Below are 22290 nucleotides of genomic sequence, written 5' to 3' on the forward strand. Positions count from 1 at the left end.
AGCCTGGGTTGCACTGTTTGTTTGTGGGTGATTGTCTATGTTGTAGCTTCACGGTCGTCATTTGTTTATTGTTTTGTATACAGTGTCAGTACTTTCTTTATTAAAGATTTACCATGGACACTCACGACGCCGCATTTTGGTCCGATCCTTCTCGCCTCTCCTCTTCAGATGAAGAGGAGGACGACCGTGACACATCCACTCTTTGTCAGACACAACTTTTACTCCTCCCTGGAACCTCTCTTCCTTTCTTCAGTGAGAAATCAGACTTTTCACACTCTTACATCACATCGGTGTCCCAAATGGCACCCTATTCCCTGTATAGTGCACTACATTATAGGGAATAGGGTGCCATTTGGTATGAATCCAGATCTTTAATTAAACCTAGGGCTCTGTTCTGTTGTGAGAGGTCAAGGTGAATGATCGTTCTCTCATACTGAGGGAACCTGTGATAATTCTCTATCTATCCTTCAACATGCACTCTTCTCACGCTCTTTTCTTCTCACTCCTTCACACTGTGTATCCCTCCACTCATTCCCTGTTTTCTCTCTCTTCTTTACCAGAGCTTTGGAGATATGGCTGTGGGAGGATGAGGGTCAGCAAGGAGCACAGGCACACTTACTGTATCTATCTCTTTCAAAACTGAGCTCTATTTTAAGCTGTCACACTTTTTTTCAGAGGAAAAAAGTCCAGGAAATTGCAGATTGCTTCTCTATTGATTCAACTGCTGTAGAGTTTATGACACAGACCACTGAGTCACAATCACAGATAACACTAGGTTTAAGTAGCTAGTAGGAATTTCAGCTTGAAGAAATAAAACATAAAAAATATGAGGACATTCCTTCAATGAGGACATCCATCTATTAGGGCTGTGACGATACCAGAATCACAATATATTTCCCAAGGCAAAAATGAAAACACAAAGCATCCCAATCTTTTTGGTCCTTTAAAAACATGCTTTATGTAAAATATTGTGTGCTTATAGCTTAGGGAATAAATAAATGGGACTCTGGATGACAACGTAATAATATTTGTTTACAAAATTAGGGCTGTTCTCCTAAAGAAGTTAAATCCGCTTTGTGTTTTGTTGGCTTGCCACGATACTTTAGAGTATTTCGATAATGGTATCATCCCAGCCCTAGCATCTACGTATATATGACTTCTAGGCTATTAGTTGAAGTTACTGATGAGACTTCGGTCTGTCATCTGGTGGAGGAATCACATGGTGGCTTGTCTGATGTGCTTTGATAACTGTAATGCCCTGTCTGTTGTAGCATCAGACATGGCTGGCTGCACAATTAAACTCTCAGACAGGAACTATTGCCTCTCCCTTTCTCACTCCAACCCATCCCCTTCTCCCTACCATCCCTCCCTCGCAGGACCCTACATCCCTCCCTCCCAGGACCCTCCATCCTTACCTCTCAGGGCCTCCTTCCCTTTCATCCCCTCCCTTATGCTCTATCCCTCAGGATACAGTAAGGACTGATGGTCACTTGACAGCTGCTCACTTCATTATCACACGAGAAGTAGAGGAGGAAGTATAAGATGTCAGGGTTAACAGAAGAAATGTGTCTTTTCTCTCTTGGAAAATCATGTGCTTCTGTTCTGTCCCACAGGGCGGGTGAGAGGGAATACTAAATGCCTGGCTGCAGACAGACAGTACCTTGTCTAGTATGGAGTCTCCTCTCATAGATATCTCCTACTCAGTGATGTCTTGCTGTTGCTCCTTTCCTGGCTCCCCCCGCCCCCCTCCCAGGTCCAGACTGGCCCAATCTGCTGTGTCCTTGTCCCTGCCTGGTGCCCTGACTGGGTGACCGGCAGCGGGTTGGGACCATCCCAGCCACCTCTCCTATTCTCCTGTATGCTTGGAGGTCAGTGTGGGGAGTCTGCCTGGTTTTACCCCCTGCAAGGTCTGTGTGGGATAGGGTTTGGTCTACTGGACCTACTGGACTCAGTCCATGCACTGGACAGAGTGTCCCCATCTGGGCCCGGTGATCTGGGCGTACCAGGGCTGTGGGGGACACTGTTCCTCTCATGGAGGAACCTGGAGTAGGTCTCTTCCAGAGAGAAACGGTTTACAAAGAAGATTCTGATCGAGTTTGGAAAGTCAGGAAGTTAGACATTTAAACCAAAATATAGAATAATCTAGAAGGGATGAAAGACTCACTGATATCAGTTTCAATCAACTAATTCACATGTATAGGGTCCCTTAAATATACTTTCCAAGCAAACTGCCAACTGTCAACAAACTGTCAAGTTTGTCAAATATTCCCCCCAAGCTGTTAACTTCTTTTTGCAGATTATTTTTTTACCAGTTCCCTTCTTCCTCACTTTTTTACCTAATTAAAATATGGGTAATGGTAGCCAGGCAGACATCTCTAAAATGACAGAGGAGACACTGATGCAAGACCTTGAAACAAAAAGACATCTGCCTCAAGCTGGGAAATTATAGCACAACCTGTCACAAATAACTGCAAAATAGAGTGGGTGCAGGCCATCTAGCTAATAAACCTGCTAATGGTGTAAATCAAATACAATGTTATTGATCACATACACATGGCTAACAGCTGTTATTGCGAGTATAGCGAAATGCTTGTGCTTCTAGTTCCAACAGTGCAGAAATATCTAACATGTAATCTAACAATTCCACAACAACTACCTAATACACACAAATCTAAGTAAAGGAATGGAATAAAAATATATACATATAAATATATGGATGAGCAATGACAGAGTGGCATAGGCGAGATGCAATATGGTATAAAATATGATATGTACAAATGAGATGAGTAATGCAAGATATGTAAACATTATTAAAGTCTGTATGTAGGCAGCAGCCTGTCTGTGTTACTGATGGCATAACAGTCTGATGGCCTTGAGATAGAAGCTGTTTTTCAGTCTCTGTACTGTACGACATTGGCGGCTAGCCGAGGGCTGGGATCACAAGTTCCAAATGACTTGCAATTATCTATGGCAGGGAGGCTATCTGAAAATATACATTAGTCTTGCTTAGTTGGCAGAGGCTAAGATGGTTCTAAAGTAGTGCTAGGCTTTCATCCCGGCAAATGGTCTCAGTAGGTTTGGCTTGAAAGCAGACAGCTCTGGTTCCTTGTTTATTAATGAGGACAACCTGGTGATAGGGCATGTTATGTTTGACTACTACCTCAAACCTCCTTGAGTCTTCTTCGCTCCTCCTCTCTGTCATATGTTTCTTCTCATGCTTTTTGTTTCATGCTCAGAATCAATGTCATTGAGTGGGGCACTGATGTCAGTGGTGTGATGGAGGCCTGACACAGTCTAGAGTCAACACCTCTGGATTGGAGGCCATTTATTAAGCATGATATAAGATCCAACTGGGATGAGGCATCGAATGTGGACAATTCAGAAGTTTGCTTTTCATATGATTTAATGATCTACTAATAATCAGGGATAAAGAAAGCAGAGTAATATTGTTTCACTCTTTAGTAACAATGTATTTTCTCTCTTTTGCAAGTTACAATTGTCAGGCAATCTGTATTTTGCTTCAGTAATAGGTTAGGGAGCAGAGGTGACTACCTATGGATATGGTAGTATGTGGTGGTGTAGGATATTTGAACCCATCAATTACCTAAAACAATTTGTGAGTCTACTGTTTAGTATTTTGTTTATTCAAATGAACCTTTCAGAGTAAGATGATTGAGTAAGATAAAAACAAACAGAACAAGATGGGAATTGAAAGAAAAACAGAAAGCTCCAGTGGTAATAGAATATGTTCTTCTAGACTAGCAGAGCTGCTAAGACACACCACACACAAACCCACCACACACACACACACACCCACCCATCCGATGATTTCCCTCAGGAGAGGAGAGAGGGACGGACCAACACACAACTGAATTATATTTCTCTGTCTCACACACAACAGAATTGAGGATGAAGAATATTTAATCTCGGACGTAACTGAAGTTAACTGGTCTATTTTTTTTAAGTGATGTTTTTCTCACGCACCAAACCGAATCAGGGTTTTCTCATATGAGATCTTAACTGAATCGTGTTAATCTAATTGAGGAACCAATATATATTTTTCTTGCATATAGACATGGACTGAATGTATAAAATAACTGACCCTCAATGCTCTCTTGGTGGAATTCATTAAGCCAAGAAAAGAAAAACTAGCAGCTCAAGGTCCAGTCATTTATTCTGAATATTAATGGAAGTCTTAAATCTGAATAATTTAATTCCTTCTTACATTTAGAACCAGTAAAGACAATTAGTTTTCCTTTGAATACATCTACCGGTAATAGACTTTGTAATCATGACTTTGAAAATTCTCTTCTGCAGCTCTTTATCACTGGGTTAGCATTACTGTGCAAACAGCTTTCCCATTCGTTTTGCACTAATGGTATCAGATATAAGATTAAAGAGTATAAAGGAAATAAAGAATCATCCATCAGCCATTGTTTGTTATTATAGGCACTTATTTTATGCTTCTGTTAAGTTTAAAATCTGCCCTCTTATTTGCCCAGAGAGCACCTGATATATATGATTATATTAGCCTGTAGCTTCTTTTCAGTTTAGCAAACATTTGCTTTTATATAGCTGCTGTAACTTGAGATGTTGTGTGGAGGTGGAAGGACTGCTTATTCAAGGGATCTGAAGGTCAAAGCTCTAAGAGGTTTCTATTGTTTTTTTAAAATTGAGGTTTTTATTGAAACAATTTATTTAACTAGGAAAGTTAGTTCAGAACAAATGCTTATTTACAATGACAGCCTACACCAGCCAAACCCAGACAACACTGGGTCAATTGTGCATCGGCCGATGGGACTCCCATTCACGATGTGATACAGCCTGGATTTGAACCAGGGTGTCTGTAGTGATACCGCTATCACTGTGATGCAGTGCCTTAGACCACTGCGCCACTCAGGTGTATCATGTACCAGAGCAACTAATGGTTTTGAATATTGTTGTCTGTAAAAGTTCTTGTTGACTTCATTAGCTCGCCCCTTGATCGTTAGCTACAACATGTGGTGTCTGTGATACTAAAATGAAAGAGTTCCACCTTCTTTACTTTACACAATGACAACACAATGCCTAACCTTGGGTGAATTGATGGCACAAAATACATTGAGTACTCAATAACAGAGTATGTAGTAATGTTGGGAGAAAAAATCGATACAGTTACATTTTGGACAATATTATATCTATACTTTGATTCAAAGTACCTACGCTACAACCGGTATAGCAGCCTGTTCTCCATCTTCATTTTAAGTAGTGAGCCAACGTGTTATCAGCACTTTCATTTCCATGACTGATCAAAACTCTTGGTGACAGGGGGCAGTATTTTCATGTCCTGATGAAATGCATGCCCATATTCAACTGCCTGCTACTCATCCCCAGAAGAAAATATATGCATATTATTAATGGATTTAGATAGAAAACTACCCAACCATGTTCCCTACCCAACCATAGACACCTTGCATCCCCCTAAAGGCATTTTCTTTTTAAATATTTAAAAAATGTGCTCCTGGTAACCCATTCCAATCACCAGGCGCACGGCTGTCCATTTGCAATATGTTTCAATGGGCATTTACCATCACAAATTTGACATGCTCAAAAATACTGCAGAAATGCAAAATTGCTTTCGCTGTAAAGCATGATTTCAAAATCTGAGACAACAGAGTTGATTAACAAAAGGCTAAGCTGTGTTTTGCTATATTTCACTTGTGATTTCATGAATATGAATATTTTCTAGTAATATTTTTTGACTGTTGCGCTATGCTATTCAGCGTTGCTGATGACAAATATACCAGATCCCGGATGGGTAGTTCTAAGAGGGTTTAACAGTTTTGGAAACTTTAGAGTGTTTTCTATCCAAATCTACCAATTATATGCATATCATATCTTCTGGGCCCGAGTAGCACGCAGTCCAAAATTCCGAATGCTGCCCTCTACCCTAGAGAAGTTAAGAACTGACTTATTTACAGAGGGTTGAATGATTGAGTGTTATTTCAGAAAATCACAGAAATTACGTAGAATTCTGAAACCCACCTTAACGGATTCTTCTGAACATGCCGCAACTGGATCTGTAACTTTTTTGAACATCACCAATTGTACATTGTATGATTTATTTTAAATTATGATAGATAAAAGGCTGGTTCTTTTTTTCCTTACACCATAGGTTCATGTACTTTGACATGAAGCGGTCAAATTAGCTCTCTATTTTAGTTTTTGACCATTAATTCCAGAAAAATGGCCTTCACTCAAAAAAAGTTGAGTCCTCGACGCCATCTTGTTTCAGGGCTAACAGCCCATTAGTCCAAACCGATGCTCACCAAGTTTTGTATTCAAAGTCTTTTTGTTTAGGAGAAATGTCCATGTCTTGATTGGTGATGTTTTGTACATTTGCAATAAGATTCCATTCGCTATCTGGTGGAATTTACCGGGACAGCGGAAAAATGACCAAAATTTTAACATTTTATAAAACGGAAACCAAATGTCCGAGAGACTTCGTTCGATGACTTCCCAGAAGATCTGGCACCGGTGCACGGCCCGCCGCCGTCGGCGAATTTTACAAACATTCACGGGCGTCTAGTAAGGGGTCCGTACATTTGCAATATGGAGTTTCTCATCGATCATACAGAAAATGCCGAAAAGTGCCCTTCATGTATGTGATGCTTTTGTGTGCGGGGTGCTGTCCTCATATAATTGCATGGTGTGCTTTCGCCGTAAAGCCTTTTTGAAATCTGACAAAGCGGCTGGATTAACAAGAAGTTAAGCTTTTGAAAGATGTATAACACTTGTATTTTCATGAATGTTTAATATTATGATTTTTGTCATTTGAATTTCACGTTCTGCAATTTCACCAGATGTTGGCCAGGTGGGATGGTAGCGTCCCAATGATCCGCAAGAAGTTTAACAAAATATATTTTATATTTGAGATTATTCAAAAGTAGCCACACTTTGCCTTGAAGACAGCTTTGCACACTCTTGGAATTCTTTCAACCAGCTTTACGAGGACTGCTTTTCCAACAATTTTGAAGGAGTTCCCACATACACTGAGCACTTGTTGGCTGCTTTTCCTTCACTCTGCGGTCCAACTCATCCCAAACCATCTCAATTGGGGTGAGGTTGGGTGAATGTGGAGGCCAGGTTATCTGATGCAGCACTTCAACACTCTTCTTGGTCAAATAGCCCTTAGACAGCCTGGAGGTGTGTTGGGTCATTGTCCTGTAAAAAAAAAAGTATAGTCCAACTAAGCGGATCGCGTATCACTGCAGAATGCTGTGATAGCCATGCTGGTCAAGTGTGCCTAGAATTCGAAATAAATCACTGACAGTGTCACCTGCAAAGCACCCCCACATTATCACACCTCCTCCTCCATGCTTCATGGTCGGAACCACACATGCGGAGATCATCTGTTCATCTACTCTGCGTCTCACAATTAAGCGGAGGTTGGAACCAAAAATCTCAAAATTGGACTCATCAGACCAAAGGACAGATTTCCACCAGTCTAATGTCCATTGCTTGTGTTTCTTGTCCCAAGCAAGTTTCTTATTATTATTGGTGTCCTATAGTAGTGGTTTCTTTGCAACAATTCGACCATGAAGGCCTGATTCACGCAATCTCCTCTGAACAATTGATGTTGAGATGTGTCTGTTACTTGTAGGGTTCCACATTTTGGGGAATATTCAGAGTGTCACGTGTGCTCCCTCTCTAGCCTCTAAGTCAACAGGCTGCTCGTTATGTCGCGCACCTGTCACCATCGTTCAGACTCACCGGGACTTCATCACCTCTCTGATTACCTTCCCTATATATATGGCACTCTCTTTGCATCCTTCCCCAGGCATTATTGTTTCTGTTCCAGTGCCATGTCGGTGCGTTGTTTGTGTTTCTTGTTTTGTATTTAGTTGTGTTTATTTATTAATACACTCACTTCGTGAACTTGCTTCCTGACTATCAACACACTCGTTACAGAATAATGCCTCACCTAAGGGAAGCATCAGGGAGAGGTTTTTAGTTTTTGTGTCAGTGGGAATGACATTGGGTCCGGGAGCCGCTACAGACTCTCATGCTTCAGCCAGATCGCCAGGCTCCCATGCATCCACCGGCTCGTCAGGCTCTTATGCCTCAGCCGGATTGCCAGGCTCCCCTGCCTCAGCCCGGCTCATCAGGTTTTTGTGCCTTTTCCGGATCACCAGGCTCCCCTGCTTCCACTGGCTCGTCAGGCTCTCATGCCTCAGCCAGATCTCCAGGCTCCTGCGCATCGGCAGGGGTGTAGGAGCCTTGTTTGTGTTTCTTGTTTTGTATTTAGTTGCGTTTATTTATTAAAACATTCACTTCCCGAACTTGCTTCCCAACTCTCAGCGCACTCGTTACACAGAGTTGGAATCTTTCCGTGGGAATTAATGTGAATATATGGGAATTCATGTGAATATATGGGAATTAATTGAAATATATACAAATTAGTATTAATAGCATTTAAATGTAGATGTTTTTTGCATTGGATATATTTACCAAATCATATGGAGACAGAAACATAAACCTTTAACCTTATCGTAAGTAGACATAATTGCAGATGATTAAATCCTTCCAAAAGAAATATAAAAAAAACTATTTTGTCACTAATTGAACTTTAATTAAATTAGTTGACTCTTCACCAGAACATCAAAAGAAAGGAAGTATAGAATGAAAGAAAGAAAGATATATCTGTATAAGGATAGTCTAGAAACTAAAGCTTTGGTTGTCTACCTCTCAGGCTTCCATGTCTTCTCCCTAGACCTCCTCAATGTCCACCTCTTGAACATCAGACTCTGAGGCCTCATCTTCACTGTCACTTTCCAACCTTGTTGAGGATGGCTCGTTGTCAGGTTCAAAATGCCTCAAATTTCCTTGGATGGCCACCAATTTTTCAACCTTTATATTGGCCAGCCTGTTGCGTGCTTTGGTGTGTGTGTTCCCAAACAAGGACCAGTTGCGCTCTGAGGCGGCTGATGTTGGTGGGACTTGGAGGATGTTGGAGGCAACAGGGGAAAGAGCCTCAGATCCACAAAGTCCCTTCCATCGGGTGGCTGATGAGATATGTTGGCACGACTGCCATATTACATCTTCATCCCAAAGCCCTTGCTTGGAAGTGTACTTCGCCAGACTACCAAGAAACTTGCCCATATCCAACCAAGGTGGCGAGACATGGTAGTGATGACACCATACGCCTTGTTGATCTCTGCACCAGACAGGATGCTCTTGCCAGCATACTTGGGGTCCAACATGTACACTGCGGCGTGCATGGGCTTCAGGCAGACGTCTTCACACTTTTTAAGGTATTTCAGAACTGCAGTTTCCTCTGCTTGGAACAACAGTGAAGTGGGCAGGGTGGTCAGGATTTATTCTCTTACATCTGCAAACAGAGGCTGGACATCAGACAGGATGGCAATGTCTCCCTCAATCTGTGCAGTTGCTACTGCTATAGGTTTCAGGAGTTTCAGGCTGCTTACCACTCTCTCCCACCATATCGGCCGACTGAGATGTGGCCATTTCTTGGAGAGACTCCTTCCCCTTCAGGAGACTGTCAAACATGATGACAACACCACCCCAATGGGTGTTGCTAGGCAGCTTCAATGTGGTGCTCTTATTCTTCTCACTTTGCTTGCTGAGGTAGATTGCTGATATAACTTGATGACTCTTCACATACCTAACCATTTCCATTGCTCTCTTGTAGAGAGTATCCATTGTTTTCAGTGCCATAATGTCGTTGAGGAGCAGATTTAATCGATGAGCAGCAATAGGTGTGATGTGAGGGTAGGACTCCTTCATTTTAAACCAAGCAGCCTTCATGTTCGCAGCAATGTCTGACACCAGTGCAAATACCTTCTGTGGTCCAGGTCATTGATGACTACCTTTAGCTCATCTGCAATGTAGAGATCGGTGTGTGTCTGTTGTCCCTTGTGTCTGTACTCTTGTAGGATACTGGTTGAGGAGTGGAGATGATGTAGTTAATTATTCCTTGCCCACGAACATTCAACCACCCATCAGAGATGATCGCAATGCAGTCTCCTTTCTCTATGATTTGCTTGACCTTCACTTGAACTTTGTTGAACTCTGCATCCAATAAATGAGTAGATAAAGCATGTCTGGTTGGAGGGGTGTATGCTGGTCAAAGAACATTAAGAATTCTCTTCCAATGCACATTGCCTGTGAGTATCAGAGGTGAACCAGTTGCATACACAGCCAGAGCAAAACATTCAACAGCATTTCTCTGACTACGTTCCCCCCTTTGAGTAAAAAAAAACTTGATTCCGGGAGGACCATGAGTTGTTGCTATTGATAAGGTGTCTGATTCATCATTTTCACCTCAAATAGAAGTATAGGGATTTTTATCAGAGGTTGCTTGTTGTGAGCACTGAGGGAACTTTATGCACTTTGCCAAATGATTCTGAAACTTTGTTTCATTCTTCACATATGATTTGGCACAGTATTTGCAAATGTACAAAGCTTTTCCTTCTACATTAGCTGCAGAGAAATGTCTCCACACATCAAATAGATCCCGTGACATTTTCCTGTAAAGATGTATGGCCTTAGTGTTCGGTGTTTTCTTTATTATTTTGATTAGGCCAGGGTGTGACATGGGTGATGTATTTGTTCTGTCTTATCTAGGGTTTTTGTAGTCTATGGGGTTGTGTTCAGTTGACTGTTCTAGGTAAGTCTATGGTTGCCTGGAGTGGTACTCAATCAGAGGCAGGTGTTTATCATTGTCTCTGATTGGGACCATATTTAGGCAGCCACATTCTTTAGGTATCTTGTGGGTGATTTGTTCCTGTCTCTGTGTTTTGCACCAGTTAGGACTGTTTCGGTTTTCCCACGTTTTCTTATTTTGTATAGTGTTCACGGTTTCATCACGCTGCATTTTGGTCCTCCTCTCCTTCCCAGGAAGAAAACCGTTACAAAGATTAGAAAAAAAATGAGTAAACAACCCCAAATACAATTCCATGATTTAAACACACTTTGCTGTAGGCTACTATTTACCAGTTAACAAAAAATCATGTATGTCATATAAAATATATTCACCCCACCCAGTGTTGTAATCAAAACTTACTAGAAAGCATGTAGTCCATGGCTCAGACTGTGTAGTAGTGTGGGCTCAATAGCATCTCATTAGTGTGCAAGATCTTGAGAATCAGCAGTACATGTGTTGGATGTGATGGATGTGATGGAAGAATGCAATGTGCATGTAGAGGTGTCACATTTGCTCCTGCTACACCCTCTGGTGTTCATACGGTGTCTTCTTGACTTGCAGTTACTCCCCCTGTACACTCTCTCTCTCCCTCTCTGTGTGATTGTGTGGTTGGAGACAGGTGTGCTGGACTCAGAGCAGATCCCTTACCAGCTACAACTCATTCCATAATCAAGACCTCTACAAATACTCAGTCACTTCCACTCTGCCAAATAGTAATTCTAGCCATTTATGATTATTCAACATCCTGTTACTCTGCCTGACACAATTATCCTCATTGCAATTACCACTCTCTCTCTGGCTCCTGTTCCACATCTCACTACCCAAATACCTTGCTCTGGATTTTACTCACCACCACTACCTTAGATTCCCCTTCAGGATCTGTTTACCAACCTCAGTCTCCAAATCTGTTTTTTCTGCAAATAATCCGAGCTTCCCCGGACCTGCACTCCATATCTCCCCGTGTCTGCTCTTGGGTTCCCCTGTGTCGCTCCGCTTAACAAGAGGGTTGCAATTCCATTGAATTGGGGATAGTTTAACCAAAATATGCCATAAGACCTATAATTCCCTTTATGTATCCCACAAAAAAAGTATCCCACAAAAAAAGGTTGCAGTTGTCAATCAATTGGCCAACCTGGTTAAATAAAAAAAATCTAACTTTTTTGATGTACAGTGGCTTGCAAAAGTATTCACCCTCCTTTATGGAAGAGTGACCAGAAAAATGCTATTGCTTAAAGAAAAGAAATGTGGGAGACTCCCCAAACATATGGAAGAAGGTGCTCTGGTCAGATACGACTAATGTTGAGCTTTTTGGCCATGAACAAAAACGTTATGTCTGGCACAAACCCAACACCTCTAATCACACTGAGAACACCATCCCCACAGTGAAGCATGGTGGTGGCAGCATCATGCTGTGGGGATGTTTTTCATCGGCAAGGACTGGGAAACTGGTCAGAATTGATGGAATGATGGACGGCGCTAAATACAGGGAAATCCCTGTTTCAGTCTTCCAGAGATTTGAGACTGGGACAGAGGTCCACCTTCCAGCAGGTCATTAACCCTAAGCATACTGCTAAAGCAACACTCGAGTGGGGAAACATTTAAATGTATTGGAATGGTCTAGTCAAAGCCCAGACCTCAATCCAAATGAGAATCTGTGGTATGATCTAAAGATTGCTGTATACCAGCGGAACCCATCCAACTTGAAGGAGCTGGAGCAATTTTGTCTTGAAGAATGGGCAAAAACCCAGGGACTAGATGTGCCAAGCTTATAGAGACATTCCCCAAGAGACTTGCAGCTTCAATTGCTGCAAGAGGTGGCTCTACAAAGCATTGACTTTGGGGGGGGGTGAATAATTATGCACACAAGTTTTCAGTTTTTTGTTTGTTATTATTTCTTGTTTGTTTCAAAATAAAAATACAAATGTTGCATCTTCAAAGTGGTTTATATGTTGCGTAAATCAAATGGTACAAACGCAAAAATCTATTTTAATTCCAGGTTGTAAGGCAACAAAACAGGAAAAAACCCAAGGGGGTGAATACTTACACAAGCCACTGTATGTGTTATTTCAACGTTTTGATGTCTTCACTATTATTATACAATGTAGAAAACACTCAAAATAAAGAAAAATCTTTGAATGAGTAGTGTCACACCCTGATCTGTTTCACCTGTCCTTGTGCTCGTCTCCACCCCCTCCAGGTATCATCCATCTTCTCCTTTATCTCCTGGGTATATTAACCTGTGTTTTCTGTCTGTCTATGCCATTTCGGCTTGTATGTTCCAAGTCAACCACCTTGTTTTTCCTGTGCGTCTGCCTCTTCTATTCTCTTTTGCTAGTCCTCCCGGTTTTGACCTTTGCCTGTTTTCTGGACTTTGTACCCACCTGCCTGACCATTATTCCTGCCCTGACCTCGAGCCTGCCTGCCACACCATAGCTCCTAGACTCTGGTTTTGATCGTTTGCCTGTCCACGACCATTCTCTCTCTCTCTATATATATGAATTATAGTGACCACTACCTGGTTAAAAAGATAAATACTAATGGTAATTGCAATCAATAATCAATGGACTACAGTGTAATGGAGTAATGTAAGCGTAGGTTGTGTCTGAGTGGGTAGAGACCTGTGGATAGACACAGAGTCAGTGTAGATTGTCTGAGGGAGAGCAGTAGTTGTTAGCCATTGAACAGTCTTATGGACAGACAAAAGAAGCTGTTTAGGAGTCTGTTTGTCTGAGCCTTGAAGCACCAATACTGACTGCTGGCTGGGAGCATTTAGAACAGTCCATGTCTCTGGTGGCTGCAGTCTTTGGCAATTTTTCAGGCCTTCTTCACGACTGTTCCCCCGCTCCCCCATTTCCGATCAGCAGCTCCTTGGTCTTGCTGACGTTGAGGTTTGTTGTCCTGGTACGACACTCTCAGTTCTCTGAACAGTTTCCTCTAGCCTGTCTCATCGCCGTTGGTGATCAAACCTACCACCAACTTGATGAGGCCTCACACCTCTTCCCCATCCTTCCAAGCTGAGCGCAGTGCACCAGCTCTCTCTCCTGCGAGGAAGTCTCCATCAAATGTTCAATTTGTTTTTCGACTATCTGGCTATACTCAAAAATATTGTGATAATATTTGAATAGTGAAATAATTTCACATTTCCAGGTATTGTTGCTGTTGCCTACTCTCACCACCTGGGGGTGGCCCATCAGGAAGTCCAGGATACAGTTGTGGAGAGAAGTGTTCAGTTCCAGGGTCCCGAGCTTGGTGATGACCTTGGATGGCACCATGGTGTTGAATACTGAGCTGTACTCGATGAACAGCATTCTCACATAGGTATTCCTCTTGTTTAGTTGGGAGAAGGCAATGTGGAGTATAATTGAGATTGTATCGTCTGTTGTTCTGTTGGGGCGGTATGCAAATTGGAGTTGGGCTAGGGTGTCTGGGATGATGGAGCTTATGTGTGCCATGACCAGCCTTTCAAAGCACTTCATGATTACATATGTTTGTGCTACAGGGTGGTAGTCATTGTGGGAGATAGACCAGGGCCGGTTCTGTGCATAAGCAATATAAACAACATCAAATCAAATGTTATTAGTCACATGCGTCGAATACAACAGTGAAATGCTTACCTACAAGCCCCCAACCAACAATGCAGTTTAAAAAATACGAATAAGAAATAAAAGGAACAAGTAATTAAAGAGCAGCAGTAAAAATAACAATAGCGAGACTATATACGGAGGTACCGGTACAGAGTCAGTGTCCGGGGGCACCGGTTAGTCGAGGTAATTGGGGTAATATGTACATGGAGGTAGAGTTATTAAAGTGACTATGCATAGATAATAACAGAGAGTAGCAGTAGTGTAAAAGAGGGGGTGGGGGGTGGGCAATGCAAATAGTCTGGTTAGCCATTTGATTAGACGTTCAGGCGTCTTGTGGCTTGGGGATAGAAGCTGTTTAGAAGCCTCTTGGACCGAGACTTGGTGTTCCGGTACCGCTTGCCGTGTGGTAGCAGAGAGAACAGTCTATGACTAGGGTGGCTGGAGTCTTTGACATTTAAAAAAACTTTATTCTACTTCTATGTAATAAACTGACATTCAGATCCAGTGTTTACCTGGCTCACAACACACCTACAGTACATTTATTGCATTCCACCCATTACTGCATTCCACCCCTTCCTCTGACACCGCCTGGTATAGAGGTGGGCCTTGTATGCTTGCTTGTGGGTTGAGTAACGTTGGTCTTTATCGCCGTAGTGGCGAAGGACACGTGTTGATAAAGGTTCGGCATCACATGTCTTGGTGACGTGGAATTAAAATCACCTGCAACAACAAAAGCATCATCCAGGTGCAAGGATTCCTGCTTGTTGATAGCCTTGTACAGTTCATTAAGTGCCAGCTTAGTGTTGTTGTTGTTGTCCTAACGTGGAATAATGATAACAGATAAACTCTCTTGGGAGGTAGAAGGGTTGGCATTTGACCATCAGGTATTCCAAGATGGGTGAACAATAGGTTGAGACTTCCGCCGCGTTAGTCTACACATCATCTGTTGTTGACGAACAGACATATCCCTCACCCTCTGGATGTTCCTAAATCTGATATCCTGTCCACTCTGAATGGAGAATATATCGAGTTGAATAGCCACGGGTTGTACCGTTTCCGAAAGACATGTTTCAGAAAAACAGAGAATATTGCAGTTAAGAGAGTCCTGTTGATAGTAATTCTGCGATCGGAGGTCATCCATCTTATTATCATCAATTGACTGTACATTGTCCAATAGAATGGAGGGAAGTAGTGTCCGGTTTTCCCTTCACCTTAGTCTCAACAGGACGACCAAGCTCTTGCACATTTTTCGCCAGCGTTTCCTCCTGGGTAGCCAGAAGATTGGATTGGAGGTACATAAATAGCCCAGGGTGGATGAGTCGAAGTAGAAACCGAAATTGACGTTATTAACTGCCGATCTGATGTTCAAAAGTTTTTTGTCAATCATAAGAAATGATAGGGGATACATTCATGCAAAACAAGTTTTGGGAGTCAGGCCCAGGAACGGTTGTTATGGCATAAAACCAGGGCGCGGTTGGACCTGCAAACTGTATTGTTGGGGGATTTGAAAGACCAGTCAGTCAGTCAATAGGAAATAGTATTGTGCTCTTGGGTAAAATGTAGAGTTTTGGGGTAATTTCGGCATACATTTAGCAGATGTTTGATGTCCTCCAATCAGGGGTGAGGGTGGGGATGTAATTATTGTATGTTTTGGGTTTAGTTACTGTATGTATGTTTTGTGTTTTGGTTTGAAGCTGTGAGCAGTGTGTGTGCTCGTCATGGTGGTTGTGGGTGTACTAACTTCCATGTCCTGCCGGTGTCTCGGGGTGGGTGGGGGCAAGTGCACCCACTGACCAGAGCACCCACTGATTGGAGTGGCCATTTATATTTTATTTGTAATGTATTGTTGTTATAAATGCCAAAAATAATCACAAAATATCAGAAGTGCGTAGGCTAATGCACAGCCCAAGCCTCTTGCATATCACACTCCTCCTGAGCCAACAAACAACGGTGATGATGAATACAGGATAATGATAGAGATCTAATTACAGGAAGTAATGGATCCCTCATCATTTTTTCATCCTCAGAAAAATCTCCTGTTGTTCTCTGCCTACTCAGGTTTTCATATATGCAAATAACTAATGCCTAATTACAGTATGGCAGTTTGAAATTAATTCCATTATGCGTTGGTTGCCAAATGTGGCACCAAAATAATTTCCACTCCTGCGTAGATAGATACATTTTGGTCAGGGTTTTGTTAATAGCTGCATAATGGCCTAATAAGCGTTTAAAATGGAAGCCAGAGCATTGAAAACAATGCTAATGTATTTGTCTGCGGTATGCAGGGAGGGACTGGGGTAAAAAAAACGATTCGCCTTGGCAGAGCAGGGCTCACCCGCCGGGCACACAAACGACATCGTTAGTAGTGCGGGCACCATTCTGCTGCAGAATCATCGCTCACACCCCATACGGTCACCCAAGGGGTCTGTCTACAGGCCCTGGCATTAGAAAACACCAAGGCAGCAGGAACACACTGCTCCAGAGACCTGACTGCATATTGTCCAATCTCACTAATAATAACAAGCTGATTAATAACTGCAGACAGTCACATTGGCTGTATGTTGTGGTCCTCTGTAGCTCAGTTGGTAGAGCATGGCTCTTGCAGGATACTACATTCGATTCCAAGGATCACCTATATGTAAAGAAATTATTCCCACAACTAGATTTAGGATAAAAGTGTCTGCTAAATGGCTTACTGTATATTAAGTAGTCTCTAAACAAATGTTACAGCAATGAACACTGTGGAATGCTCAGAGACTCCATTCTGTCACCAATGGAGTTCAGTGTTACCCAGGAGGGCCAGAATTTGAACACACCATATTCATTCACTCACTCAAGAGCCCATCCATCCACTATGTTGAAGTGACTCTCATCAGAACATAAGTACAATAATCAAATCCGAATACCTCCAACCAGCTAGGCTCTATGGTTGCTTCCCAAATGGCACCTTATTCCCTATTTAGTTCACTGCTTTTGACCAAGGCCCATTGAGCTCTTGTCAAAAGCAGGAAGCCCTGGGTTTCGACCCCGCCCTGTGCAATTGGGTTCTGGACTTTGACGGGCCGCCCCCAGGTGGTGAAGGTAGGAAACATCTCCACTTCACTGACCCTCAACACTGGGTCCCTACAAGGGTGTGTGCTCAGCCCCCTCCTGTACTCCCTGTTCACCCATAACTGTGTGGCCACAATGCCACTTTAATAATGTTTACATATCGTACATTACTCATCTCATATGTATATACTGCATTTTATACCATCTATTGCATCTTGCCTATGCCGCTCGGCCATCGCTCATCCATATATTTACATGTGTAACGGCCGTTGGTGGAAGAAGGTGAGGACCAAAGCGCAGCGTGGTACGTGTTCGTCATTTTAATGGTAAAGAGATGTTAGATTACTTGTTTGATATTACTGTACTGTCGGAACTAGAAGCACAAGCATTTCGCTACACTCGCATTAACATCTGCTAACCATGTGTATGTGACCAATAAAATTGGATCTGATTTGAAAACAAGTTGTGCACTATATACCGATGTAGGATCTTAAGCAGGAAAATAATCCTGCAGCAATAGGAAATGTGAATTATTGATAGTATTATAATTAATGGACATTTTTGTAGGGGATCATACAATTTTAGGGCAAATAAAGCCTGAAAATGTGAAGTTGAAATTACTAACTTTAGAAGCTTTTTTTTCATAGTATTTTTTTGTACCCTTTTTTTCTCCCCAATTTCGTGATATCCAATTGGTAGTTACATTCGGACTTGGGAGAGGCGAAGGTCCCCAGAAGCCTTTATATGCCTTGAACACACTACAAGTTTTGCATTTCCTGCAGCAACAGGGTGATCAAATTAATATCCTACATCTCTAGGGAATAGGGTTCCATCTGTGACTCAGTCTAGTTAGAGGTATAAAGTGGCTGCACTAGACCAGTGCAGGCAGTACCGCCACCCTAATACTAATAGCAGGCTAAAGTTAGTGAATGAACATTCAGCGTACTTTTGTTTCAACATCTCAACAGAATAATCACATTCTCTAATTGCCCACTGTGCTGCTGTGTGGAAGACCCTGAGCCTAACCCAGTGGACTTCCTTCTGAGTCTTATTTAATGTGCCATTACCATTAATGAACTTAGACTGAGCGTTAGAGGGGACGGCTGCAGTGCTGCCTCCTGCACTGCACAGGGACTGCTCGAGGTCTTAGGGGATGGGAAGATCCCATAAATGTGCTTAGAGCAAGATACGTGTGTAGTTTTCAATGCCCGTTCATTTAGTGAGATTGTGGGTGTATGTGTGTGTGTTTGTGTGTGTGTGTAGCCTTTGGGTGGGTGGGGGGTCTTTTTACAACAACAAAAAACTCAAACTCTTGGCAATGATCCTGCAGGAGTTGGCTATTAGCTGAATACAAGTGAAAAAAAATGGACGGCTGAAGTTGGACAAATAAGCCAATTAATTGAGGTAGACTGCAATGAATCTTGGTAAAAATAATGCTAGATAGACCATCTGTCCAAATACAGTTTGTAGTCATTGGATGAATGCTCTTTTCTAGGAACTGGATAAAGTGGGTAAAGTTGGGCTTGGTTCAGTCAGTGTGAAAAAGGTAGAAGGGGAGAGCGAGTTCCACTGAGATGCTGCCTCTGTCTGTGTAGAGGGTTTGACACGCTCATCTGGCTGCTACGGGCTGAACTGTTACTGGATTTACTCCTGGCTCCATGTTGGCTAAGTGCAGCGTCTGTGGGTCCTATTTAAAAATAGAAAAGAGGATCCACACACTTCACACTCAGACACACAATATATACTGAGTAATCAATATGGGCCAGAATTCCTGTGGAACGCTTTCGACACCTTGTAGATCCCATGTCCCAACAAATTGAGGCTGTTCTGAAGTTAAAAGGGGGTGCAACTCAATATTAGGAAGTTGTTCCTGATGTTTTGTACACAGTGTAATTCACACAGAGAGGTTTTCTTAAGCTTTGATAATACATACACAGCTCACCTGAGGCAGGGGCCGACCTCTCCTTCCCTGCACTGTCGACCCATAGCTTCATGGCCCTGCCTTATCTGATGTGGCTATGTCTTTAAGTGGTCGTGGCTGCAGGCTCCCCGGCCTCCCTGTATAGTACACAACAAGGTTACATTCAAACATACATTACAATAACAACCTAATAGGCACATAATGGAACTTCAGAACCGAAGCAGATGACTGTGTTTCAATGGCTGGCGGAACAGCTTATCGAGTATTGAATATTATGCCACAGTGAAACCATCATTAAATCTCAATAAAGCTAATTCAGAAAACAAGCTCTATCCAATCAATCAATAGTGATTGGATAGACTGAATAAAGCCAGCTATGAACAACTAACGCTAGGTATTTTAATAATCTTCTTATACGCTCCATCACACTCTAAACGTATTGCATTACCAAGTCTAATATATTGGAATACAGGTCAGTAAGTGTATAGTCAGTAGTCAGTGTGCGTGTCACGTTCTGACCTTAGTTCCTTTGTTTTGTCTTTTGTTTTAGTATGGTCAGAGCGTGAGTTGGGTGGGATGTCTATGTTAGTTTGTCTATGATTTTCTATATCTGTGTTTGGCCTGGTATGGTTCTCAATCAGAGGCAGCTGTCAATCGTTGTCCCTGATTGAGAACCATATTTAGGTAGCCTGTTTTCCATTGTGTTTTGTGGGTGGTTATTTTCTGTTTAGTGTTGTGTTGCACCTTACAGGACTGTTCGTTGGTTGTTTATTGTTTTGGTTTTCAGTGTTCATTAAAATACAAACACTTACCACGCCGCACCTTGGTCCTCCTCTCCTTCCCCAGACGACAAGCGTTACAGTGCGACTGAATTAACACCCCTTAAAGGAGCATGCTATCCAGAAAGAATTTTAAAGTATTCAGATTATGCAGTCGAATTGACAAGCGAAACCATAACTATGATCTCTGTGAACGTTGGAGATTCAATGTGTCTATATCATTACACTACACTAATGATACAATGTTTACGGTTAGCTAGCTTGGTTGAAAAGGATAGTTGTTGAAAGTATTTTAAAAGATACACTGACTCAACTGCTCATACTGGTGCAGTAATCAGTCAAACTGGGCCGAATAAAGCAAGCTAGGCAAAACTGAGGAGGAAGATGTTTTTCAGATTCTGCCAATCCCCTCATCTTGCACATAATTGAAAAACTACAATTTCCAAATCAAATCTGTGAATATGGGTCATTGTAGGAAGCACTGTGGAATATATGGTTTAATTCTGTAGTAGTGACAAAACTCTGTTCATGCATTAATCTCTGTTATAACAGACATCTCTCTGTTGTTTATGAAGCATGTGACAAATAAAATATGATTTGATTTTGAATTAGAGATTGGATTTGTTGATGCTTATGAAACCAGTCGGCACTACAGTGTGGGAGCCACACAGACTGTTACCTGCCAGCTCATAAACAGGGTCATTCTTCTGGTTAATGGGACCAGTTGTTTCCTGCTCCAGTCACTATTGTCCTGATGTTTCTCTGGAACAGCTTTTCTGTTGGTTCTTGCACCAGAGACTGACCCTTGTGACACAGGGAAACAGGGAGAGAGAGGGAGAGAGAGAGAGAGAGAGAAGTGAGAGAGAAAAGAGAGAATTGAGCGCGAGAGAGACAGCGAAGACAGAGAAGTGAGAGTGAGACAGACAAAAGGACAAACAGAGAGAGGTATGAAAGATACAAAAAAGAAAATCAAAGCCCTGAAGACAAAAATAGCAAAGCAACATCAAAGGAGGAAAATCATAGAGTGGGCCTCTTACCAGGCGTCCTAGATGACACAACAGTGGCTGCCCAATGATGGGAGATATTATACAGGCAGATAATAATTCCGAAATAGTCAGACGGCGTCAAAGACCCAAAGAACTTCCAGTGCCTCAATAAAATGTATCACCATGAAACCATTGGAGAAAATAGAAACAAACCAGGAATACCAAACCTAAAATACTATTCACAAAGGCCTCTTTCAGTTTCACTTCTCTCTTTGTCCTTTACTCAACTGGAAGAGAAAGTAATATCCAAAAAGTGGATATTATCTATGTTCGGAGAATGGGCGAGCGCTACAGTAAAATAACAGCTATTCCCAACACCTATAGTCACACTATTGATCAATGCAAATAGTCACATCATATGATACATATTTTCATGTGGTTATTCAAAGAGAAGGTGGCCACACACTCTAGAACTCCCATGTAATCCATGTAGAGTTGAAGTCGGAAGTTAACATACAGAGTCATTAAAAATCGTTTTCCAACCACTCCACAAATTTCTTGTTATTAACAAATTATAGTTTTGGCAAGTCGGTTAGGACATCTACTTTGTGCATGACACAAGCAATTTTCCAACAATTGTTTACAGACAGATTATTTCACTTATAATTCACTGTATCACAATTCCAGTGGGTCAGAAGTTTACATACACTAAGCTGACTGTGCTTTTAAACAGCTTGGAAAATTGACTGTGCCTTTAAAAACTTCTTATGGATGAAATCCCGTTAACGGGATCGATTTGACAACAGCCAGTGAAAGTGCAGGGCGCCAAATTCAAACAACAGAAATCTCATAATTAAAATTGCTCAAATATACAAGTGTTATACACCATTTTAAAGATGAACTTGTTGTTAATCCCAACACAGTGTCCGATTTCAAAAAGGCTTTACGATGAAAGCATACCATGCGATTATGTTAGGTCAGTGCATAGTCACGGAAAAACACAGCCATTTTTCCAACCAAAGAGAGGAGTCACAAAGCAGAAATAGAGAAAATTAATCACTAACCTTTGATGATCTTCATCAGATGGCACTCATAGGACTTCATGTTACACAATACATGCATGTTTTGTTCGATAAAGTTCATATTTATATTCAACAATCCCAGTTTACATTGACGTGTTATGTTCAGTAATGTTTTGCTTCCAAAACATCCGCTGATTTTGCAGAGAGCCACATCAATTTACAGAAATACTCATCATAAATGT

This window comes from Oncorhynchus kisutch, linkage group LG5 (assembly GCF_002021735.2).
Source record: "Oncorhynchus kisutch isolate 150728-3 linkage group LG5, Okis_V2, whole genome shotgun sequence".
Lineage (NCBI taxonomy): Eukaryota > Metazoa > Chordata > Actinopteri > Salmoniformes > Salmonidae > Oncorhynchus > Oncorhynchus kisutch.